Source organism: Cryptomeria japonica, chromosome 3 (genome assembly GCF_030272615.1).
Source record: "Cryptomeria japonica chromosome 3, Sugi_1.0, whole genome shotgun sequence".
Taxonomy (NCBI): domain Eukaryota; kingdom Viridiplantae; phylum Streptophyta; class Pinopsida; order Cupressales; family Cupressaceae; genus Cryptomeria; species Cryptomeria japonica.
The window spans coordinates 668,482,009-668,501,887 of NC_081407.1; positions in this window are offsets into that span (position 1 = coordinate 668,482,009).

Here is a 19,879-nt window from a genome sequence, read left to right on the forward strand (position 1 = left end):
GACCCGTAGGCTCGGTAGTAGCTGCCTTGCGGGGAGCCCCCACCAGTCTCCTCCACCCACCCTCCATAGCGCTGCCACTCCTCCCCTCCTTCGCATGCCCTACCATGGGTGCCATCCAAATCCTTCGGCCCTGCAAGAAAAAAAAAAATCCATGGTTAAGGAAAAAATATAAAACCCTAGACGGTCAGGGCTAGGCTAACTTGTGCTAGCAATAAAGAAATATAAAAGAAAAAGAAATGGGATGCCAATTTTATAAACAAATAAATGCTTAGGGTTGGATGGATAAAATACTTCTATATATATATAATAAATAGATTGAGATGTTTTAAATTAAATAATTAAGAAGTTAATATTTAATTTAAATTAATTAGATTGTGATGTTTCAAATAAAATATTTATGAAGTTAATATTTAATTTAGATGAAATAGATTGAGATGTTTTAAATTCAATATATATGAAGTTAATATTTAATTTAAACTAAATAGATTGAGATGTTCTAAATTGAATTAAAAATTTAGGGACTTTAAATCTTGTGCAAATTATGACATTATGAATTTAAGTGACCCTTTTGTCAAGTTAGTTTTAAACACATTTTAATTATTCATTGGAATATAATTTTAGACATTACAAGTAAAAGTGCTAGGACAAATTTAATTTGTTAATTATTTGAGAGAAATTTAATTATGATAATTTAGTGATTAAAATCGTACAGACAATAATAATTTCTTTGGGGAATTATTATTTTGCATTTAATTAAATTTAACTTTCGCTTACTTTAGTTAGTGATTAGAGTTAACTCCAAAGATAGTTAAGACAAACTTGCTAGTGCATTTCGTATTAGTGAATTTAATGTTAATATGTTATTATTTAAAAAAAAAAAATTATTCCGTTCTTGCCCTAAATTTTGGGCATGACATTTTGGTATCAGAGTAAGGTTTCCAACACTAGGAACCTTTCTCCATTACATTTCATGTAAATTAATTAATTAATTTTATTATATTAATTTTCTAGGATTTTTAAATTTAATTATTTAAATATTTTTCCAAGAAATTAGTTATTTAATTTATTTTATTTTATTTTCCTCTTAGGATGCCCCCGACTATGCAACAAGCTCACAAGCACAGAAGGGGTCCTAGGCCTGTGTGCATAGCACACGAAGAGGTAGATAGGGAGGAATCAGTTCCGGAAGTGAACCTAGAGGCTCCTCTCGAACAGCTAGTTGACCCAAACCAAAACCTCTTAGAAGCAATCCAGAACCTAATTGGTAGAGTCCAGGAAAGGCTTCCAGCTGGGGATCATCATGTTGAAAATCAAAACTCAGGGAGTCATAGATCGACAGATAGGGAACAGAGCAAGAGTCCACCTCCTATTCCCATAGAGATTCAGGGTGGGAATGAGCCAGAGTCTGTGCACCTACTAGGACCACCTCCAGTGGTAGAGCCAGTGTATTATGAGAGAGCACGTCGGGGTCCAGGGGACCTAATCAAAGAGGTTATGCACCTCCAGCCACCATCTTTTGGGGGATCTACTGATGGGGTAGAAGCTGAGGCTTGGCTTTTGAGCCTTGAGAGGTGCTTTGCATTAAACTCTTACAAGAGCAATCTAAAGGCACGTGTAGTAGTCCATCTATTGAGAGGAATGACCTCCACATGGTGGAGATAGGAGGAATATAAGTGTGGTTTAGTCCCTGATACTCTCACATGGGAGATATTTACAGAGAGGTTCACGGAGAGGTACTTGTTAGAACATTACAGACAGCATAGGATAGATGAGTTTCATGACCTCCAGCAAAAGGGTCTCTCAGTGACCCAGTACGAGAGAAAATTATTTGAGCTCTTGCCATATGTGGACTACCTAAAGGATGAGAAACTTCTCATCAACTATTTCATTAGAGGGTTGAATGCTGGCATAGCAGGACCGGTAAGGATGTTCTCTCCAGGGAGCCTTCGGGTTGCCATGGAGAAGGCATGGATAGTAGAGGAGATTCAGGTCAGGGCACAAGATACTAGGGATCAGTTCTAGAACCAAAACCCTACACCCCAGACATACGGATTTTAGAAACCCCATGGGAAGGGAAATAACATAAACTCACAGGGATTCTCCAAACCCCCTCCTCCGTAACAGTCACAACAGAACCAGAGGTAGAAGCCTCCACAGTATCAACAGGGTGCAAAGCCCAAGTAGTGGTAGTCTCAGGGTAAGAGGCAAGATCAGAGAGCTCAGGTGCCTTACACACCTCCGGCGAGGACTCAACAGTCCTCTAGGGGTGGGTACAGTAGATCTAGCAGGACAGGGGGACAGGCTTTCTCTAGGCCTCAGGGTGCCCAGTTTCAGGCACACGGTGCTTGCTTTACATGTGGAGACATGGGGCATATGGCGAGGGATTTCCCTCAGGGTTAGATGGTAGGAAATCAAAGGATGGCCACTTTAGAGCCCACAGTTGGTGATATGGGCAGGTCCCATAGATTATTTGCAATGGTTGACAACCGCCAGGCTAAGCATCAAGCCACGATCATTGAGGCTACAGGTATGATCAAAGGTAACAATGTATCTATTTTATTTGATTTAGGAGCTACTGACTCCTTTATATCTCCATTGGTTATACAGCGTTGTGGGCTAGTGGCAACTAGACAGGGTGTCAGTTGGGAAGTGGAATTAGCTTTAGGGGCTAAAGTGTCAGTGGAATTAGAGGTTAGGGCATGTCAGCTGCAGATTGGCAATACCACCACCTTAGTAGACCTTAGAGTTACCCCACTCAGATCATATGGCATCGTACTTGGCATGAATTGGCTTTATGCCCACAAATCCAAGATGGATTTCCGTCTGAAAAAGATCAAGTGTGAGGATGATGATGGTTCACCCATAGTGATCACCGATATTTAGAGACCCGTGTCTCTTCGTATGATCTCCGCTATTCAGCTTAAGAAGAGCATATGAAAGGGATGCCAACTTTTTGCCATCACTATCAGTGATAGGGAGGAAGAGGATGAAAAGGAAACATCAATTGATGATCACACTATCCTTAAGGGATATTCAAACGTGTTTCCCTTAGAGCTACCTGGAATGCTACCCCGTAGAGAGATTGACTTTCATATAGACCTTGTACCAGGAGTTGAGCCAGTTTCTAGAGCACCTTATAGGATGACCACAAATGAGCTTAATGAGCTCAAGATGCAACTTGACGAACTACTAGAGAAGGGTCACATTCATCCTAGTGTATCCCCTTGGGGTGCACTAGTCATCTTCATGAAGAAGAAGGATGGATCTCTCCGATTGTGCATGGATTATCGTCAGTTGAACAAAGTAACCATCAAGAACTGATATCGTTTGCCTAGAATTGATGATTTATTCAATCAACTTCAGGGTGCCAAAGTATTCTCCAAAATTGATCTAAAGTCAGGATACCATCAATTGAGGATAGTGGAAAGCAATATCCACAGGACTACATTTCGCACTAGATATGGCCACTATGAGTTCACTGTGGTTCCATTCAGTCTTATGAATGCTCCAACTATTTTCATGAGCCTCATGAATGGGGTATTCCGCACATTTCTGGACCATTTTGTGATTGTGTTCCTTGATGATATATTGATCTATTCTCGGAATGAGAAGGAGCATGAGGAGCACCTAAAATGGGTGTTGTAGTGTTTGTGGGACAATCAGTTGTATGGCAGTTTGTCGAAGTGTGGTTTCTTTTGTTTAGAGGTCAAGTACCTTGGGCACATTATTTCTGGTGATGGGATCTTAGTAGACTCATCAAAGATCAGAGCTATTATGGATTGGCCAGCGCCAACCAGTGTGATAGAGGTCAGGAGCTTCATGGGCTTAGTAGGTTATTACCAATGCTTTGTTGAGCGATTCTCTAGAGTCGCACATCCTATTACTTCTCTTTAGCATAAAGGGAAGAAATTTGAGTGGACATAGAAGTGCGAGAGAGCCTTTCAGGAACTCAAAAAGGCACTGACTAGCGCACCTATCCTTGTAGTACCAGATCCCTCAGCTGACTTCATGGTTTGCACATATGCTTCCCTAGAGGGTTTAGGAGCAGTTCTTATGCAGGATGGTAGGGCTATAGTTTTTGAGTCTAGGAAACTAAAGGCTCATGAACTTAACTACCCTACCCATGACCTTGAGCTTACAGTAGTAGTGCATACACTTGTCAGGTGGAGACACTTCCTTTTAGGTCACCACTTTGAGCTTCATTTAGACCATCAGAGTCTTCAGTACATTTTCACTTAGTCGGACCTTAATGCATGTCAGAGGAGATGGATGGAGTTCTTATGCGAATATGATTTTGACGTTCACTACATCAAAGGAAAGGAAAACGTAGTTGCAGATGCTTTGATTAGGAGATGTCATGAGGTATACACATATCTATGGGCATGGATTTGAGAGACCGTATACTGCAGCATTTGCCAGAGGATGGATGGTATTCAGAGGTTTTTCAGGTGATACGGTCTTAGGATACTCTAGAGGGGAAATATGTGGATTATTCTTTGCGGTCTGATGGACTATTACGCCATAGAGGGCACATCTATGTACCTTCTTCCGGGGAATTGTGAGAGTTCATTGTCATGGGGGATCATAGAGCTCCTTATGCACCACATCTTGGAGTTAAGAAGATGCATGCTGACCTGAGGCAGTTATATCATTGGCCAGGAATGTGGCAGCTCATTACTGAGTTAGTAGCCCGATGCCTTGAGTGTTAGAGAGTCAAGGCGGAGCACCACCATCCAGGTGGGTTACGTCAGTCTCATGCTATACCAAAGTGGAAGTGGGATACTATATCCATGGATTTCATCATTGGTCTACCTATGTCATCTCGTCGCCATGATGCCATCTTGGTGACAGTTGACAAGTTGACCAAAGTGGCCCACTTTTCACCAGTTCGGACTACTTTCACAGCACCAATAGTAGCACAGGTGTTATTATGAGATATTGTTAGACTTCATGGCGTTCCATGCAAGATTGTTTCTGATAGGGATTACATCTTAATTTCTTCCTTTTGGAAGGCATTACAGACAGCTATGGGCACTAAGCTCAACTTTAGTACAACCTATCATCCAGAAATGGATGGTCAGAGAGAGAGGGTTAATTAGGTGTTAGAGGATATGCTTCACATGTACATCATGGATCATTAGACTAGATGGGAAGAGTACCTTCCCTTAGTGGAGTTTGCCTATAACAGTGGGCATCACACTTCTTTGGGGATGCCACCCTATCAATCATTATACGGTAGGCCTTGTAGGACACCATTGAGTTGGGACCGCATAGAGGACAAAGTTGCTATTGGTCCAGAGATAGTTCAGGATATGGAACAATAGGTGGATTTGATTAGGTAGCATCTTAGAGAGGCTCATGATAGATAGAAGAAATATGCAGATGCGAAGAGGATAGATCGTAGCTACTTGGTTGGAGACAGAGTCTTCTTGAAAGTGCGGCCGCATAAGAGTCCAATCCATTACGGAAAGGGTTCTAAGCTTGCACCTTTCTTTGTAGGATCATTTGAGATCCTTGAGAGGATAGGACCAGTTGCCTACAATTTAGCATTGCCACCTAGCCTGTCACGCATCCACGATGTGTTTCATGTATCAGTATTGAGGAAGTATATCTATGATGAGTCTCACATTTTAGATTGGGATGCCTTGCAGGTGGAGTCGGACGAGGAGCTAGCTTTGGAGCCCATTCACATTTTGGCATGCCATGCTAGCCCTTCGAGGTCAAGAGTTGGACTAGGTTAGGGTCTAGTGGGATTGCTATGATGAGGTTATAGCTTCATGGGAGGATGCAACACGTATGAGATCAGAGTACCCCCACCTTTTTGATGAACTCTAGGAGGAAGTTCATGCCTAGTGGGGGAGGGTGTGAGGCCCTACCCTGACTCATTCTAGCAGTTCAATGATTTTTTATGTTGAGACTATTTTGGATACTTTATTTTATGCATTCTGATTTTAGAACTTATATGATTCCATGATTTGGGATAACATTGATGTATGTTGATGCTTCATTTATATGCATTATGATATAGACCTCTATATGATTCTAGAATAGGATAGATTTGTGATGATGTATGTCATTAAAGGATTTGCAAGACTTTATTATGATGATAGAATTAGGATGTATGTTTTATGTGTGGATCAAAATTATGAGAATTATGATAATTGCCTCTATGGATTTATTTGGATATAAGATATATCAAATTGTTCAAATGTAAATTGAATGCAGAGTGTTTGATGTGTATTCTAATTCATGTGTTTAATATTATATGAGGTTATTGGAAATTACTAATGTTTAATTGAGTTGTGCAGGAAAAGTTATCCATGTGACCATGGAAATATTATGGAGAACCAAACCTAGACCTATGTACATTCGTAAAACCAGGGTTTGTCTATTTTGAGAGACAACACCCTATTTGTGTCATATTTTATTCGTAATAGTAAATGATGCATGTGTGTTAAAAGTTAATTATTGATTTATTTAAATCCAACAAGAGACAAAATTTCTTGGGTAATTTTGTAAAAGTATTTTAATTGTGTCACTTGGCACACGTATTGATTTATGTTTTGATTTTTGAAATTGTCTCTTGGAGGGAGTTGTTTAACCATAGCTTTTTCAATTAATTTAATATGGTTCTATATTTTTCTAGGGTAAAGAATCTTTGGGATGGTCAACTTAGGTTTGACCGAAAAATTAACTTCAGAGGGGTTTAAAAAGGGTTAAATAAGCTCCTAGGGGTAGTTTAATAGGGTTTCCTAAAGTGCATAAGGTATACCTAAGAGTTAGGAGTAATTTTAGGCATGTACCAACTCTCATGTGACCATTTAGACACCCTAAAAAGTGACTTTTCTAAGTTGTTCGAAAATGGAATTTTGAAGGATCATCTAGGTTGTAAACTTTCCTTTTGATATAAGACCCCTTTCCCATTTTTACCCTACATTTCCTTTTCAGTTTTAGAAACTTGTGAGAACTCTCACTAGGGTCTTCTTAAGCAAGAATGAGAGATTTTCTGGGTAATCACCCACTCTCCATTTTTTGAGACAAGATTTTTGAAAGAGAAAGTTAGATTTGAATCTAGAAATTGGCTAAGTGTAGAGAAGCAAGGGTTTGTGGAATTGGGCTGCTCATCTTCAACTAATCTAGCATACCTTTGGGTAGTTAAAGGTTGGTTAAACTTCTCTTGCATTATTTTTGTATTGCATGTTATGTTGAAAGGATTTGCTTGTGTAAAAAGGCTAGTTTCTTGCATGTTTTCCTTGGAAAGTTATTGTGTTCTATGTTTTACTTTTTGTATGCATTTTATGTGTTCTAGGAGCAATCAAGGCCTCCTACTCTTGGGAGAGAGGATGGTCTTGTGGGTGGTAGAAGTGATAGCCCTTGAGTGAGAGGCTCTAGTTATGAGAGTGATCACAAGGGATTTCATGTGACCCTTGCTACGTGGCTCGTTTATGCATTTGGGGGTCATAAGGAGGGAAATAAGGCATGAATTCCTTGGGGGGCATAAGGAATGCGGGGTTGTTATACTTATGATGTATTTGGTTTGCCATGAGGTGGCTATATGTTTTACCATACTTGCAGTCTCCTCAGGGTACTTGGTCCACTACCACCCTTGAAAAGACATCACAAATGTGTGGTGCAGTGTAGCCTGGGTTGGGATTGTGTTTGAGAATGTTTTTCCTTTGTCTTTTGTGTTTGCATGTGTGTTACTTGTCTAGGGCTTGGTTCTCCAAGCTCGGGGGTGGCTACTAGTTAGCCTAGGCTGGGAGGTGAGCACTCCATGGTCATAGCCTATTTTTTTTTTGCAGGTGGTTGGAAGAAAGGAAAGAGGACAAGTAGAGGTTACTAGTTTTATTTGTTACAAAAAATATTTGGGAATGGAAAATTTATGTTTTTAAGTTGCAGCAATGTAATACGAAATTATGTCGTATCTATTTTTTGAAAAGAAAAGTATGAAATATTTTCAAGATCCCCATTTAATAGAAATGAGAGATCCATTTTTATTGAAGGTTATTTTGTATTTTAAATGTAGTTTAAAGAGATGAAATATTGTTTTATGCTATACTGCAGAAAAGAAGTGAATATTTCTAGATTTAGTTCCTAAAGTTTTGAAATTAATTCTTTGTTGAGTATTTAATATTTTGAAAAGCAAGAAATTTATTTTATTCTTTTATCCTTATGAAATTTAAATAGGGAAATAATGCAATAGTTTAGCATGCAAGTGGAAGGCTGGAAACAAACAATTAGATCTGTTTATGGAAGTGCAATCTTAGTCTATTTAAATCTGTGATTTTATTTTAATTGCAAAAAGTAAAGTCTAAAGTTAAAATAACCATCTCTATAGTTTTATTTAATAATTTCTAGATAAATAAAGTTGTTGTTTAGGATTATTAAATTTTGTCATTTGCTTATTTGCAAAAAAATAAAATCTAGAGTTAAATAGACTAATTGATTTAAATATTTTCATAGTTCTATAGTTGCTGTTTTAAATTTATTTAATTCTTATAATTACTTTTGTTGTAGAAAGTAAATCAAAAGTTAAAGGGCCTATCTATTTTAAATAATAACCTATTTATATAGTTGCGGGTTAAGTTATTAAAATTTGTCAGCTAAATATTTGTAAAAAAAAAATATATTTAAAGGAAATAGTCTATCTATGATTTTACCAGTAAGTATTTTAAAAAATAAAGATAAGATATATATAGATTTAAATATGATGTAATGCCCCGCCAGGAAACCCCAAAGGGATAAAGCCATAACACAAGAATAGAGTGCAATAAATTTTTATTTTTTTTTAGTTACACAATATTAAGATACAACAAGATATCAAAGATTCAGATTACATAGCGGAAGACATCAACTAACACCTAAAGAGTTTCCCAATGTGATTACTTAATTACACATTTAACTTAACTCACACTAATAAATCCAATAAGCTGGTTATCTTAATAATGAGATAATTCTTAATCAGAATAATTTGTTTCAAAAGATGGAAATATAAATCACATGCTAATGTTTATCCATTATGATTTATTCATACTTTACATTCAAGATTTTCATTAAAATATAAGCCATGCATCTAATATTCTAATACACTAGAATTTCATCATAAACTTATGAGATCTTTCATGCACACTTAATTTCCTTAATAATGATTGAATATAATCCATTATCCTAAGCTACATTCTTTCATATTACAATTTACTGCATTCAAGAAAGGACTTCATATAAGCATTTAAAGTTAATTCCATCTTATCCACTTATACATTCTAACATAAGCTATTCATACATGATAAAGTTGAATAAGGGAAACATAGGAGACTAACATCACATAACACCATAATGATCTCAGAGTTCACCCCTAAAGGGCTACATCTCTGGGTCTGCTCAACTGCAAGACCCCTCTAATAATTAATAAAGTTAAGAATACATGAGGTTCTCATAATTTACAATCCGGCCATCAAGGCGAAACATAGTCAATATACAAACGACCGCATCGGTCAATAAATACATAAATGATCCCTGAAAAGGAAAGGATCCAACTGAACATAATCAAATCTAATACAAAGGTCCATTTGAACATTCACAAAACTGAGTCATCACCACCCAAGGTCTAACATGAAACTAGGTACTCACAAGGGGATAAGCAACAGGACGACTCCACAAAAGTGCTCCTATCAAGACCATACATCGACACACACTCACGAATGTAGGGACAAGTGTCATCACACAACCTGATATGGCTACCCTGACAGGTCTTCATAGGTTTCAGCCCCATACATTGGGTTACCCTGGCAACCTAATCCATACCTCTAGCCCATCCAAGCCTCATGTGGACCCACACATCCTTTCGTGAAGACAAGGATGATGGTTTGCAATTTCAGGCCTTCTCACAGCATGTCGAGTCTATGTTAGCACTCGTCCCATGTGTGAGGCACAATTATCTTACTTAGAGATTACATTCTAATCTACTATTAGGTTATCACTTATTAGACTCACTTTCGATGGGTTACCCAGTAGCCACTTTGGGCACAGCCCCCAATCGAAAGCCACTTTCCCATATGACACTAGCCTATACTCAAGAGACCTCAGAAATCAAGGAATACACATGGTCAAGAAAACGGAGTTCAAAAAGGAGGGAACAACCATTTGGTCAAACATGACTCAAAAGAGGTACACTTACTGATGGTACTCTAACCAGAGACCTAACCAAATATGGTCAACCACAAATCATCATTCGACACCCCAAAAAGGATATGACCAACTACGACACCACCACAATACAACAGTCAACTCAGGACAAAGGACTGAAATAGGTACCCAAATCAACCATATGATCGGGTCCAATCAAACAAAGCACGACTTGCCATTACTTAAGCAAAAGCGAATACATAAATTAAACTCACAAAGGCAATAACTGGAAAAGACAATATTTTCCCATATTGATTTGAACATTAATAGTCAATCAAATTTTCTAATGATCTAAGTTTTTGAATTGCATTGATAGAAAAATCACCATTACCAGGTGAGTACAATACCACAATTCCAATGGTCCATTCGCCTATGTCTCAAAATAGAGGAAGATTATAACTATACCATTTATTTTACAAATTGAAAATACCATTAACTCGCCAACATTCCAAACAATACATTATTAATTTCCAAAAGTATATCGTTTAAATGATGAAAATATCCAATGATAAAATATTTCATTTACTTCTCAATTACTCAAATGATATGTTCTTGAATAAAATATTATTTAAAAATAATCAATTAATAAATATATTTTATTTCAACAATTTCCCAATAAAATAATATTCTATTTTATTTTTAAAACAATACTTCCTCAATTAGACAAATACCCAAATTAACTCTTAATTAAGGTATATATTTATTAATCCAAGATTAATAAAATATAACCAATTAATATTTAATTGCGAAATTAGCAATTCTAGAATTTAATTAGAAAAAGTGCGTTAATCATAAAATGAAATTTGAATATTAATTAACGTATATATTCCATTATACAATTAATTAATATCAAATTAATCATGAATTATAATTTATGCCACATTAATCATAGTTAAAAACTTAATTAAAAATTAACATTAAATAATATTAAAATATTATATATATTTTTTTTTATTTAAAAAATACATTAAAAAAAATGCATTTTTTAAAAACTAAAAAAAAAAGCATTTATATGGGGGAGCTCACGCTTCCCCTTGGGGAAGCACTACTTCCCAATAGGAGCACACAACCCCCATGGGAGCGCTGCTGTTCCCAAAGGGAGCACGTAGCCCCCATGGGAAGTGCTGCTACCCCCAAAGGGACACAACACCCCTCCACGTGGTGGGGAAAACTCCCACATGGATGGGATTAAAACAGTTCCTTTTATATATATACATATTTTCTTTTAATTTATTTACTGCCAAAAAACATAACACAGTAAAAATATACAGACCCAACAACATGATTTTCTTTCTTCTTTTTTTTTTTAAAAAGATATAAAACAAATCAAAACTATTAAAATTTTTGATTGAAATTAATCGCTTATCCAAAAGACAAACCCCCATTTTTAAACAGTCTCATCTTGAGACTAAAATGAAAATTTCCAGCAAGAAGAGGTTTTCAAAATTGAAAGGATTTGTTGGAATAACCCACCAAATAAATAATCTTTTTGGGCAAATAGAACTCATTTCTCACACAAAGATCCAACAATAAACCAATCTTTAACTAATTTCCACAATAATTCTAAGACTTGAGAAAAACAATGGAGAATTTGAAACCAAAATTGCATGATAAACATCCAATGCCCATTTTTAAAATTTTTTTAAACAATAACTAATTAATAACCAGAATTCCTACCTCAATAAGCATTCCTGGAAAGGATCTGATGAAGAGCCCCAACCTGTAGCTCAAGAAATCCTTCTCCTTCCAAAATCCCCAAATCTTTCATCCAAAATATTTTCCAAAAATATATTTTTCTCCAAAAAATTCAATCCCCAATATTTTCCAAAAGTCTAGGTTATATGGAAAAGTTTGACCAAAAATCTCATTTTTGGATTTAAAATTTTTATTTAAAATAAATCACAAAAATCTTTATTTTCCAACTATATCAATAAATTAAATTGCTTTTCAAATCAAAATTGATTTTCTCAATTAATTCAATTTAACCTTTCTATTTCCAAAATGCCAAGAAGATAAAATTAATTCTATTTCAATTAAAATTAAATCTTTTTTTTTTTAAGGCATAAACATAATACATTTAATATTTAAATTTAACCATTTAAATGAACTTGCTGCCAATTTAAATCGAGCAATTCAAATTAATGATAAATCACATAAAGAAATCCTATTTAATTTAGTCCATTAATATTTAATGCACAAAGACATATTTAATCAAATTAAATACTAAAGACTAATTAATCAATTTAACCATACACACCAAACACGCAAAGCAAGAAGGTCAACCAGATAGACGACTCGCAAACCAAACCAAAAGGGAAAACTGACGATGACTGATGACGCTCACTTGAGCACGACTATGGTCAAACTAGGGTCTTATGACCACCTAATCCAACTCTAAGGATTAAAGAGGTACATTCCAACCTACAAACCCAGGTGAAGACGAACCTCGCGCTCATTCGGCATTGTACCTGAAATCTCCTGCAACCAAGAGTCATACATGCATACATATATAAACTTAATGAAAGCGTTAGCCCGATATTAATACCACAAAATAGGAACACTAAACAACTTGCATACAAACTGGTGCGAAAACCACATTAACGGATATGCACTAAATCAACACATCTGACTATCATCATTATATTATGATAACTTAACCAAGATTAAACCGAGATTAGAAATTGATTAGGGCACGGGTACTACATATGATGACTCTGACTACTCTGTTAAAAATGTTTCAAATAAGATATCAACACATATTTGCAAATGGAGGTTGCCCTAGATTTATTATGCAACAAAAATAAATTTATTTATATAAATAAATTTATATACATATATATATATATATGTTTATTTGTTTTCATCCTTAAAATATACCTATTATATTATATATATATATATATATATATATATATATATATATATATATATATATATATATATATATATTATTATTATATTTAAAACTAACAAAAGAAAAAAAAAATTAGTTAAACAAATTTAAAAAAAAAAAAAAACTTTTTTTTCTTGGGGAACTCGGCCCTTGCACTGTGGGCTGCAACCCACAGTGGGGAAGGCTTCAACCCCCCTCTATGGGTGGTGCCCCAGAATATCAGCACTACTGGGCTACAAGCCGCATCCCGCAGCGGCGGCCAAGGCCACCTCTATGGGTCGTGACCCATAGGCTCGACAATAGCCACCCAATGGGGAGCCCCCAGTAGTCTCCTCTGCCTGCCCTCCATAGCATCGCCGCTCCTCCCCTCCTTTGTGTGCCCTTCCATGGGCGCTATCCAAATCCTTCGGCCCTGTAAGAAAAAAAAAATCCATGGTTAAGGAAAAATATAAAACCCTAGCCAGTTAGGGCTAGGGTAACTTATGCTAGCAATAAAGAAATATAAAAAAAAGAGAAATGGGATGCCTATTTTATAAAAAAATTAAGGCTTAGGGTTGCATGGATAAAATGTAATGCCCCGCCAGGAACCCTAAAGGATAGCAACACAAAAAGGCAACTAAAAGGCGCAATAAATTTTATTTTTTTAAAGATTAAGGGAAATAATCATAACCTTGCTCAATAATTAACATAAGCGGAAGACTAACATTACATCCTAAAGGGTTACCAACGAAGATTACTTCAAAATAAAAACCACATCACAATATTAATCCAATCTTCCATTTAAATTTAGGAAAGCCAATAATGATAAAATAATTCATATTCATAAATTGATCTTCAAAAGATAGGCTTACAGAATTACAACATACATACTTCCAAAGATTCATTTATACAAATAGGAAAGATAACTGAAACAATATACATCCCATGGCTTAAATTACAATATTCCATAAAATTACATGGCTTCCATAGAACAATAAATTACAATTTTTACAAGTTGTTGATACAATGACCATACGGCCTCAAAGTACAAAATCAAGAATATAAGTGCTACAAGAAGCACGAACCAAGATGCACCGGTGAAGCCAATCCTCGCGTGAAGGTAGGAACAAGGCATCCGATGGGAAGTGGCACTACCACCCGACCATGTGATCCCAAAATGGAACCACCCCACCGTGCTAGGAGATAGCAGACGACCCTCAAGCAAGCAAGAAAAGAACAACAGTACACATGACTCCGCAGTACACAAGTGACTCGACTCACAAAACACTAGCGACCCTAGAGAGAGAGTGTCATCACATGGCTTAACATGGTTACCCTAGGAAGGTCTCCATAGGTCTCGGCCCCCATCATGGGTTATCCTGGTAACCTCTCTCGAACCCCCGGCTCCATCTAAGCATCATGCGGACCCTACCATCCTTTCATGAAGACAAGGTGGTAGGTTTGCCATTCTAGGCCTTCCCAAACACCTTGAGCCTATACAAGCACTCAACCGTGTACGGGGTGTATTATCTTAATTAAATTAATAACTACCCAGCCCCTAAACAATTATTAGGTTATCACTTAATAGCTGACTTTCGAGGGGTTATCCTGCCATCCACTTTGGGTGCGGCCCCCGCCCGAAAGCCACTCTCTCTACTAGGTCACTAACTGGATAAGGCTATCTATGAGAACTCTATGGTGGACTACAACCATAAATTATCCAGACATAACACAGGTGTAGGACTCACAGTCACAAACCCAGAGTTAACCATAAGGGACATATCACATAAAAGCCCACTTCCTCAAGGTTTGAACAACGACACCTGACCAAGGGCAAACATCGACAACATAATGACCATTTTAAACATAATGCGACGACATTAAAACGACTAGACTGCAATGATAAAAACACTACAAACAATCTTTCTTTGAGCAGTCAACATTTAAATCAAATTGAACCAACGTATACAAGCTATTATAAAATAATTCCAAAATAACATCTATTTGACGAATACAATCCTCATACAACTATTTTATAATACTTGGATAACAAACACCAATATTAAATTTAATCCGACTTTCCTTAATCCCAACATTACCACTAACCTCTAAATCATTTGATTTATTTTCACGATACCAATCAATTAATCCCCATTACTAAATCAAAAGAATTACTCATTAATCTTAACATCATCGTAAACTATATTTAACACATTATTATTATTTAATATTAAATAATAACATATTGTTATTATTGTTAAAATAACAATATATAATTGCTTAATACTAAAACGAATAACGCGCATAGAATTTATTAAAAACCTTTAACATATTATTGTTATTTAATATTACATGATAACATATTATTATTTTTTTTTAATAAAATAACAATATGTTATCATATAGTATTAAATATACCATAACACTAATTATATTACTTACCACTAACTTAACTTTTTATCATTTTCATTATTTTTTAAAAACTAACAAAAAAAACATTAAAATAAGCAATGTTTAAAGCCCCGTGGGCCCCCACGAACCCACAGGCAGCAAGCGCTGCCTTTCCCAAACTGGGAAATGCAGCGAGCTGCATTCCCAGCTTGGGGAAAGCAGCGCTGCTGCTACCCACGCTGGGGATGCAGCGAGCACAGCTAAAGGGAAGGGAAAGGGGGGTGCGTGGCTGGGTCGAGCCCAACTCCCCGCCACCGCCCCCAACACAATTTAAATTTAAATTTATTCAATCAAATTTCATTTAATTAACAGTTTAAAACTTGATTAAAATAAAAAACGACAGAGACTAAACAAAGAAAAGAAACTCAAGACACAGACAGAGATGAAAACCTCTGTCAAACACAATAAATAAAATTAAACTCCCAGCCATCAAGTTTATCAACATACAAACAAATAAAATTAACTTAAAAGGAGTCATAATTTTACCAGCAATCACCAATTTTCTGAGACAAAATAGGGGCATTAATATTTCATTCAAATTTGACCAGTTTGCTTTAAAAGTTTAATTAAATGGGAATAGACTAAATCCCCAAACCCCAATTGAAACTATTTGTTTCAAATCAAGCATGAACAAGGAATTTTAACTCATAACTATCATTTTTAAAACTGGAAATTTTTAGGGGAGATATTTTATGAATACATGGCAAAATTTTGCCAGCATAACACTACCAAAATCCATCAAATTCCTAATTACAAACAGCATGATAAACCAAGAAATTTCTTGCATAGCAAAGATGAAACATTATGAATTCAGTTAAGGAAACTACATGGGAGAAATTAAGTTTAAATTTGATAACCAAATAGTAGAATTCTTCCTCCAAAACCCATAACAAACAAACACTTCAAGATTTTAAACAATTAACAGCAAGAGGAAGGAAAGCAATGATTTTTTTTTGTTGCAATAAGCAAGGATTCAACCAACCTTTTGATTTCCAAGCAAGAATCCCAACTGGTTCACACCCAAATCCACCCTTCAAGCCAATTTTCCAAAATTTCTTTCTCCTCCTCCAAAATAAACATCCTCCCCAAAATCTCCTCCAAAATGGCTTAGTAAGAAAAATCTCTTAACCTAATTTTCTAGGTTGCCCAAAATTTCTATTAAAAAAAAATATTAAAATTCCCCATTGACTTTCTTTTCTTTTTTTTTTCTATTTTTCCTTTTTCAAATTTCTCAAAACAATAAATGAAAAATTCCCTTTTTTGAAAATTACATTTTCATAAGTAGCAATTTAATCAATTTTTCTACTAAATAGGAAAGCAATGAGTTAACTTAATTGAATATATTTAAAAGCAATTAACTAATCTATTCCATTTCTTTCGTTGGATCTAAACACGATTTCTTTTCCAATAAGCAACTAACAGTTAAAATTTAATAACTAATCAATTTCGCTTGATTCAAAACATAAGGCATAATAAGGAATGAATCGCTCAAGTCAACAATAATGACAACTTAAACTTAAATAATTAACCGAACCACCAAGGCACGCAAATCGAGGAAAAGTAAAAAGACTCGAAATTCAGACAAAAAGGGATGAACGACCGACTGACGGCACTCACAATAACAGACTGAGGTAAGGACTAGGGTCAAAAGCTATCTCCTCCACTCCCATCGGACATATAAGGCACGCTCAGACCTGTGAAGCCAGGTGGAGACGATACCCCGTACCTACCCGGTACTTGTACCTGCAATATCCTGCATCACCGAAGCACACATACATGCATATAGATATAGAATACACGGCACGCACACCGATGAAGGAGAATCGCGACGTTCCCTGTCTCATCGAAACGAGTGAAGGAAAATCGTCCCCTTGCATCCAATACAATAGCAAACACGCAACATATATATATGACACATCAACTAGATAAAGTAAAATGTCAGTATGAGCAATAATCCACGAAACACTAGAAATCACCAATACTGAAATACTGAAAGTAACTCATGCATCCAATATCCAGATAAACATGATATAATATCAAATACGTCTGCAAAATGACGAGCAATCAAGTGCCAACTGAAAAGTAAACTGAAACACAAAATCAGTCTAATAAGTCCGATCAAAACGGGGTACTACATTCTCCCCCACAAAACTAGGCTTACTCCTGGAAGCCTAAAACAGATAAGGATAGAGCTCTCTCATCTTCGCTGCATCCTCCCATGTCGCCGAGGTCTCATCATTTGGGTCCCATAGGACCCTTACCTGGTCGATGGTGCATCCCCTGAGGGTCAAATCCCGACGCTGAAGAATGCGCACGGGCTCCATAGAAAGCTGCCCGTCCTCGACCTGCAAAGCGTTCCAATCAAGAACATGAGTCACATCTGGGTGATAAGGCCGAAGAACTGAAACATGAAAGACATCGTGGATGCGGGATAGACTCAGTGGCAAAGCAAGACGGTAGGCAACAGGTCCTATCCTCTCAAGGATCTCAAACGGGCCAACAAAATGAGGCGCCAACTTAGAACCCTTTCCATAATGGATCGGACTCTTACACGGACGCACTCTCAAGAATACACGGTCGCCAACAGAAAACTGACGATCTACCCTGTGAGCATCTGCATACTTCTTCTGCCTATCCTGTGCAGCTACCAAATGCTCACGAATCCGCTCTACCTGCTGCTCCATCTCTCGAAGGATATCCGGGCCTATAAGCACCCTGTCCTCTAACCGATCCCAACTCAACGGAGTACGGCAAGGACGACCATACAAAGCCTGAAAGGGTGACATACCTATGGAGCTATGATATCTGTTGTTATAAGCAAACTCCACAAGATAAATATAATCCTCCCAACGTGACTGCTGGTCCATAACATACATGCGAAGCATGTCCTCTAAAACCTGGTTCACACGCTCAGTCTGACCATCCGTCTCTGGGTGATAAGCTGAACTGAAGTTCAACTGAGTTCCGAAAGCATGCTGAAGTGAGGTCCACAATGCTGAGGTAAAGACTGGATCTCTATCAGAGATTATCCGCCTCGGAATCCCATGCAATCTCACCACATCTTCCAAGAAGACACGAGCCACCACTGCTGCTGTATAGGAAGCTCGGATAGGAACAAAATGAGCAACCTTTGTCAACCTGTCAACAATGACCATGATGGCATCATGACGACGTGAAGAAACAGGCAACCCAACAATGAAATCCATGGAAATGATGTCCCATTTCCAATCCGGTACTAAATTAGGCTGTAAAAGCCCTGCTGGGTGCTGATGCTCCGCCTTCACTCGCTGACATTCCAAACACTTCGACACAAAATCGGCAATGTCACGCTTCATACCAGCCCAATGATAAATCTGTCTAAGATCTGCATGCATCTTCTTGACACCTGGGTGTGCCGAATAAGGTGCACGATGGGCCTTAGTCATGATCAAAGTGCGAAGACCCTCCAAAGGAGGTACATAGATCCGACCAAGATGACGTAGAATGCCATCCGCCTCAAGACTATACCCAGCGAATCTACCCTCTAAGGGCCTTCCGGACTCCAACACGGCTCTAACATCCTGATACCAAGAGTCCTGAGGAAGAACTCCAAGAATTCTCTGTCTCAAGTCCACTCCAAGGGACAAAGCTGAAACTTCATGCCGCCTACGACTCAAGGCATCAGCCACTACATTCTCCTTCCCCTGAATATATCGAACCTCAAAATCATACTCGCAGAGGAATTCCATCCACCTTCGCTGTCGAGCATTCAAGTTCGGCTGCGTGAAGATATATTGCAAACTGCGGTGATCACTATGCAGCTCAAACCGACGCCCTAACAGAAAGTGACGCCACCTAACCAATGCATGCACTACAGCTGCCAACTCCAAATCATGAACTGGATAGTTCAACTCGTGGTCCTTGAGTTTGCGAGACTCATAGGCAACCACACGTCCATCCTGCATAAGCACCGCACCTATACCTTCTAAAGAGGCATCTGTGCATACCATAAACTCTCTGGATGGATCAGGGACTGCCAAAATCGGAGCACTGACAAGGAGTTCCTTCAAGGCACGAAACGCTGACTCACACTGCTCTGACCAAACAAACTTCTTCCCTTTCCTCTGAAGAGAAGTAATCGGGTGACCTATACGGGAAAAATCCTTAACAAAGCGGCGGTAATATCCGGCCAATCCCATAAAGCTCTGAACCTCTGAAACATTGGTCGGCGCTGGCCAATCCACTATGGCTTGGATCTTCGAAGGATCCACAGATACACCCTCTCCTGAAACCACATGACCAAGATATTTCACCTCAGTCTGGAAGAAATCACACTTCGCCAAATTGGCATAAAGCTGATTCTCCCTCAAACACTGCAAAACTAGACGCAGG